Source organism: Rhinoderma darwinii, chromosome 7 (genome assembly GCF_050947455.1).
Source record: "Rhinoderma darwinii isolate aRhiDar2 chromosome 7, aRhiDar2.hap1, whole genome shotgun sequence".
Taxonomy (NCBI): domain Eukaryota; kingdom Metazoa; phylum Chordata; class Amphibia; order Anura; family Rhinodermatidae; genus Rhinoderma; species Rhinoderma darwinii.
In genome coordinates, this window is record NC_134693.1 from 43,912,971 (window position 1) to 43,919,371 (window position 6,401).

Consider the following 6,401-nt stretch of genomic DNA (forward strand, 5'->3'; position numbering starts at 1 on the left):
AGTCCCAATGCAGATGTGAACGAAGCCTAAGATGTAGTGCAGCCCGGAATCTTGTTCCCTACCTCTATTTAAAAAAAGGTATGATCCAGCTCTTCATGAAGAAATCTCAGGACTTTATGGTTTAAACATTAAAAATACACCCAGCACATAAAGACAAAGGACCAGTACACTTACGCGTTTCAAACGCCAAACTGCGTTCTTAGTCACCTGTATTGGTTGTGTCTTATTTCATTCCTTGGCCCTCGTTCTGTAAATGCTGGATTATCCTGTGTAATCCTACTGTGTAGCATTGAGTCTTCAATAAGATAAGTGCAGCCTCTGCACCCACTTCACTGCTCTATGGTTGAGACGTTCCCCATTTTACAAACACAGCAATTTTTCTGATGTATACAGTAAGCTGTTGACAAATTATCTAAGGGTGGAGAAGGTTTATGAACATCTAAACCAGTGATGCCCATCATGAAGCAGCCCTTACGTATCTGATGTGTGGCCACAAGAGGAAGACAAGTTCATACGGCGCAGCTGCCTTACCGAGGATAATATTCGGGCATGAGGGCTCCTGTATGCGGAGTACTCTGCCCAACCATAAAGGACAGAAGAGCTCCTCTGGTTTCTCCTCTCTTATGGGACGATTGTAGTATCTTTCCAATCTTCAAAAGTTGTGTCATGTGTATGTCTATGTATGAGCTTCTTACCTGTCTGTGCTCTATGCGCTCTCCATCTGCATTTCGTCTAAAAAAACAAACTGGGGGGCGTGGCCAGCTATGGGAGAGTGAAGACGTGCTTTCTCCAGCTCCTCACCCAGTGTGCTAAAATCGGCTGACATCCACTCTCAGACATGGGGAAGACGACTAAAAAACACAAGGCAGCAGCCCCTACATGCCCCTCATCACCCCAGCGTGATATCGGGGAATACTTCGGGCGACAACCCCAGATGCAGCTCCGGGCCTCGATCCGGGCCGAGGCCGGGGGTCAAGATGGCCGCCCGACCTCTCCATCTCCACTGTCTCAGTGCCCTGAGCTGATAGAGACGGCAACAGAAGTCGCTCACTTACCCGTCCGGGTCCAGAATCTGGAGGCCTCCGATTCCGCATCTCTTCTCCGGGCTGTGGAGGATCCTGCGGCCCGGCCGACCTCGCCTGCCTGCATCCAAGATGGCCGCCGGGACTCTGTGGTGCTCGGATGTGGGCCTGCTCTGGGGAATACGGCCCCCTTCACAATCTCTCCGGATGGGAGAGCCCCGGTGCAGAGGGTATCGGACCCTCGGTCTCATTGTGAGGCATCTGGGGCTCCCTCCGCGGCAGGTGCCGCTTTTCTGCCATCAGGCCTCGTGGCCTCTCAAGATGGCCGCCGGCGCTCTCCGGCTGGCCTGCAGACGTCGGGACTCCATCCACCTACGCCATTGCTTTCATGGCCTGATGGCCAGCTACCTCCTGGACCTGACTGCGGCCTGCTACCACCTGATCCGGCCTCCAGGGTCGCAAGAGACGCCACAGCTGCCCTGACTACAGCTCCACAGCAGGACGATTCATATGAGAGGCGCAGTGAGTACCGAGGCTCTGAACCTCCTGCCCCCAGTGTCTCTTTACAGCCTGTAGGGCCACTAGTCCCAGACCTCCCCACTCCTCTCAGGGGCCCTGGGCTGGTGGGGGACCCCCATCTTGGTCCTCCAGCTCCTCAAGGAGCAGCGCCCCAAAAGTCCCCTCAACCACCGCCCCGGCCGGGCATGTGGGATTTCCCCTTCAATCCGGGACTTTGCCTGCATTACATACCCGTGACCAGGGTCCTCAATTCCACCCACTTCCTTCTCCTGACCTGGAATATGCCCATGCTCCGATGGATATACCAGCAGACCTTGCATTAAGTCTCACAGACCCGTCGTCTGGAGGTATATGTGAAAATAGGCCGGCGACTCTTTCAGACATCCGCCAGCTTGTCCAACTGTTGCCCACCAGGGCTGATATGTCTTCCTTTGCCAGACAGATCGTGGAAGAATGTAAGCTGGAGTTTACTCAATTTCGGGCTGAACTTTCCTCACTTTCTACAAGGGTGGACACTCTTACGCAGGAGCGGGTTGCTGATAATGCCACTATTGCAAATATCCAATCTACTATTCAGCAGCACTCAGCTCAGCTGTTCACTTTGCAACAACACCTCGATGATATCGAAAATCGTAACAGGAGGAACAACCTACGTGTGAGAGGATTGCCCGAATCTATTCCTACGTCCGATCTGTTTTCAACTCTCTCCACCATCTTCAATACTTTACTAGGCCGTCCGCCAAATACCCATATAGAGATCGACCGGGCACATAGAGCTCTCCGCCCTGTAAGTGCTGATGATCCTCGGCCGAGGGATGTCATCTGCCGAATCCATTTCTACGCAATCAAGGACTCTATCCTGCAAAAAATCCGGCGGCAGCCCATCATTCTCCATCAAGGCACGCAGTTACGTATTTTGCCGGATTTATCTCGACATACGCTGGCGCAAAGAGCTGCTCTCAAGCCCCTGCTGGAGGTGCTCCGAAACCGGGACATCATTTACAGGTGGGGCTTCCCGTTTGCCCTTATGGTCAGACAGGATGGCCGTACCTATACCGTGCGATCCCCGACCGACTTGCCTAGTTTCTTGCGGGACTTGAACCTTCCTCATGTTGCGTTACCAGAGTGGCCCTCATTGTTATCCTCTGCTGGCGGGGGATCGAGAGGGAGACGCCCGCTCCCTGGGCCTCTATCTGTGGCAGAGGGTCGCCCTCCACGAGGACCCCGCAGAAGATCTAGACGCCGACAAGAACGGGACCCTACTCCACCCACGGAGACCGCCCGTTCGGCGTGATGACCCGGATTTCACACCCCTGGAATCCTTCCTTTTACGTATTTACTTGCTGTCGGTTTTCAAGAATGCCTGTGGTTTTGAGTATTACCTTCAGATGCCTTCCAATGTCTTCCTCTTGCTCATTATTTAAAGTGTGCAATGATGTTAAGCTGTCAATATTTATAATATGGTACGCTGGGGAGTGCGGATAACTCTTATGCGTAGTTGTCACCTTCCCCCTGTAGGTTTTGGACCGAATTTTTGGTCTACCGCAATTGTGCGCTTAGCTGGTGCGGCAGTTGTTTTCTTACTGCCTTTTTTGTTTGATTTTATGTCTGTGTTTTTCTCTAATGCTCTGTTCTTTACTCCTAGCTTGTTTCCCTCCTCTTCCTCCCTCCTGGCGATCCTGGACTCCGATCCCTCGTGCGTTAGCCGGCATACTTCAGCGAGCCGCTTAGTCTGCACCCATGGCTGACCTTACTATTGCCTCCTTCAATGTGAAGGGGCTGAATGTTCCTGAAAAGCGGGCGCAAATTCTACACCATCTACACAAGCGTAAGGTACACATTGCATGCTTCCAGGAGACACACTTTAAGGAGGGACATACCCCTACTATCAAGCACAAACATTACACTACGTGGCATTTCAGTAATAATCCCCTCTCCAGATCGTGTGGAGTTGCCATAGCCCTCCACAAGTCCCTCCCCCATCAGGTTGTTAATCTGGTTGTCGGTCCCGACGCAAGATACATCATCTTAGTGCTTAATATTGGTGGGAGGGAATTCACGGTGATTAACGCTTATGCTCCCAATCAGGGTCAGGTGCCCTTCGTTCTCCAACTTATAGAAGCCGCCCTTCCGGTGGTCCGGGGGACTGTGGTGCTGTGCGGAGACTTTAACCTTACTCTGGATCCGACGGTGGATAATTCTACTGGTCGCTCTAGTGTTGCATATGGTGCTATTAGACGGGCGAGGCGTGCTCTCCTACAGCTTCAACTTTGTGATGCATGGCGCCTACAACACCCCACTGATAGGGATTATAGTTTCTACTCCCATCCGCATGGCACCTACAGTCGCTTGGATTACATTTTCATCCAGCAGCATGCTCTCCCCTGGGTAGCCTCTACGTCCATTGGCAGTATCCTGTGGTCTGATCATGCCCCGGTATACTGTACCTTACATCTCCCCTTCATCACTAAAGGCTCCTGGACTTGGAGACTGAATGAGTCCCTGCTCCTGGATGGGATGTGCCATGATGATTTACTTCAAACGGTGGAATATTTCACACTTGATCACGCTCAGGATGACACGTCCCCCTTGGTGCGTTGGGAAGCCCTTAAATGTGTTCTCAGGGGGGTCCTCATAAAACACGGAGCGCGCCTTAAAAGAGAAAGGGCCCACTCCCTTAAAATTGCGCTCCAAAAAATTAGCGCTCTTGAACTGGCCCACAAGCGTGCGTTGTCTCTTCCGATTTTACGGGAGTTACAGGTTGCCCGACAGGACGCCAGACGGCTGTTGGACTCTGCCCAGCAGCGCGCTCTCCAAGTCTGTCGCAGTAAATTCTACGAGTTTGGCAATAAGAGCGGACGCATGTTGGCCAGAGCTTTAAAAACTAAGATTGCCCAATCACACATCCCAAATACTAAAGCTCCTTCTGGCCAGGTGGTTCACACGACCCCAGAGATAGCGGATTGCTTCCATACCTTTTTCTCTAATCTTTACAACCTTGACCCTCCCACCCCTACCCACTCTCATCTGCCAGACGGGGATTCTTTCTCTTCTCCCTTCACACCGTTGTCTAGGGAGATAGCTGAGGAACTTGATAAGGACTTTACCTCCCCGGAGCTCCTTGCGGTTATAACCGATCTTCCTGGGGGAAAGAGTCCTGGCCCGGATGGCTACACTGCCAAGTTTTACAAGGTGTTGGCTGACCGGTTGTTACCGTTTTTACTGCCAGCTTTTAATTCTATCTCCCCGGAGGTCCGGTTTCCTCCTAGCTCCACCTTAGCTCATGTCACGGTTATCCCTAAGCCGGGTAAGGATCCTCAACTCTGCTCCAGTTATCGTCCCATCTCCTTGCTCAATGTAGACCTGAAAATTTACGCCAAATTGCTCGCCAATAGACTAAATAACTACCTGCCTGATCTAATCCACCCGGATCAGGTGGGCTTTGTGCCTGGTCGGGAGGCCCGGGATAACACCCTTAAAACTCTAGATATTATCCACCACGCCCAGACTAACCACATCCCGCTCATGATCCTGTCCCTAGATGCTGAAAAGGCGTTTGACAGAATATCGTGGCCTGCCCTTTACCAAACCCTTCGGCATGTGGGAATAGGACCCTCTCTCTTGGCAAAAATCATGGCATTGTATCGTACGCCTTCGGCCCAAATAAAAATAAATGGCTCCCTCTCGGCACCTTTCCCTATTTACAATGGCACGAGACAGGGTTGTCCCCTATCCCCCCTGTTATATGTTCTGGTTATGGAACACCTCATGGCCTCCATTCGGAGCAACACGGATATTAAGGGTATTAATATTGGAGGGATGGAATACAAGTGCTCGGCATTTGCTGATGACCTATTGGTCTATCTCACAGATCCTCATGTCTCTCTTCCTTCATTGATGTCCGAGTTGTCCCGTTTTGGAACATGGTCTAATTTCAAAATCAATTTCTCTAAGTCGGAAGCGCTAAATGTTTCTCTCCCGGGCCCGTTAGTGTCGCTTCTCCAAAGTAATTTCCCCTTTTCCTGGCCCTCCAGAGGTATTACATATTTGGGTGCCCGTATAAGTGGTGACCTTACACAACTGTTTACAAATAATTATATCCCCCTACTGGCCAAGTTTCGCACTGATCTTAATTCCTGGCATAAGACTGAATTTTCCTGTTTTGGCCGTATCAATATTATTAAGATGTCGCTCCTCCCCCGCTTGCTTTATCTCCTGCAGACGATCCCCATCTCTATCCCATCCTTCTATTGGTTGCGGCTTCAGCGATGCTTCGGCTCCTTCATTTGGCCGACTGGTCGCCCACGTCTGAGCCGGGCTCTTCTGACTCGCTCCAGGGGTACGGGTGGGGTTGGTCTGCCGGATTGTAGGCTCTACTACCTAGCATCAACTCACGCACGTGTTTTAGATTTTTTTCATAACCGTGAATCAAAACTATGGGTCCGTTTGGCTCAACAACTATGTCCCAGTACCCTATCATCCCTGCCGTGGACCCTGCCCGGGAACAGACCGACTCAAACCTCCTTTGTGGTCCATCATACCCTTCTGGTATTGAGGTCCTTAGGACCTGGAAGTACGCTTATAGACCCCCTGGGTCCTTTAACTCCTATCACAGACAATCCAGCCTTTCCTGCTGGTAAGGCTGGTCGCTCCTTCCTAGGCAGGCCGTCCACCAATCCCATGTATTTTGCCCAGGTCCTCTCCGCTTCCTCTCTTCTCCCTCTAACATCCATCTGCCCCGATGCTGTGCCCTCCACTCGCCGTATATATGAATATGCCCAGTTAAAGCACTTTTATGGAGCGGTTAAGCGACGCGCACATCTTCACCGGTTGTTGACGGACTTTGAGCGCCTATGTGTC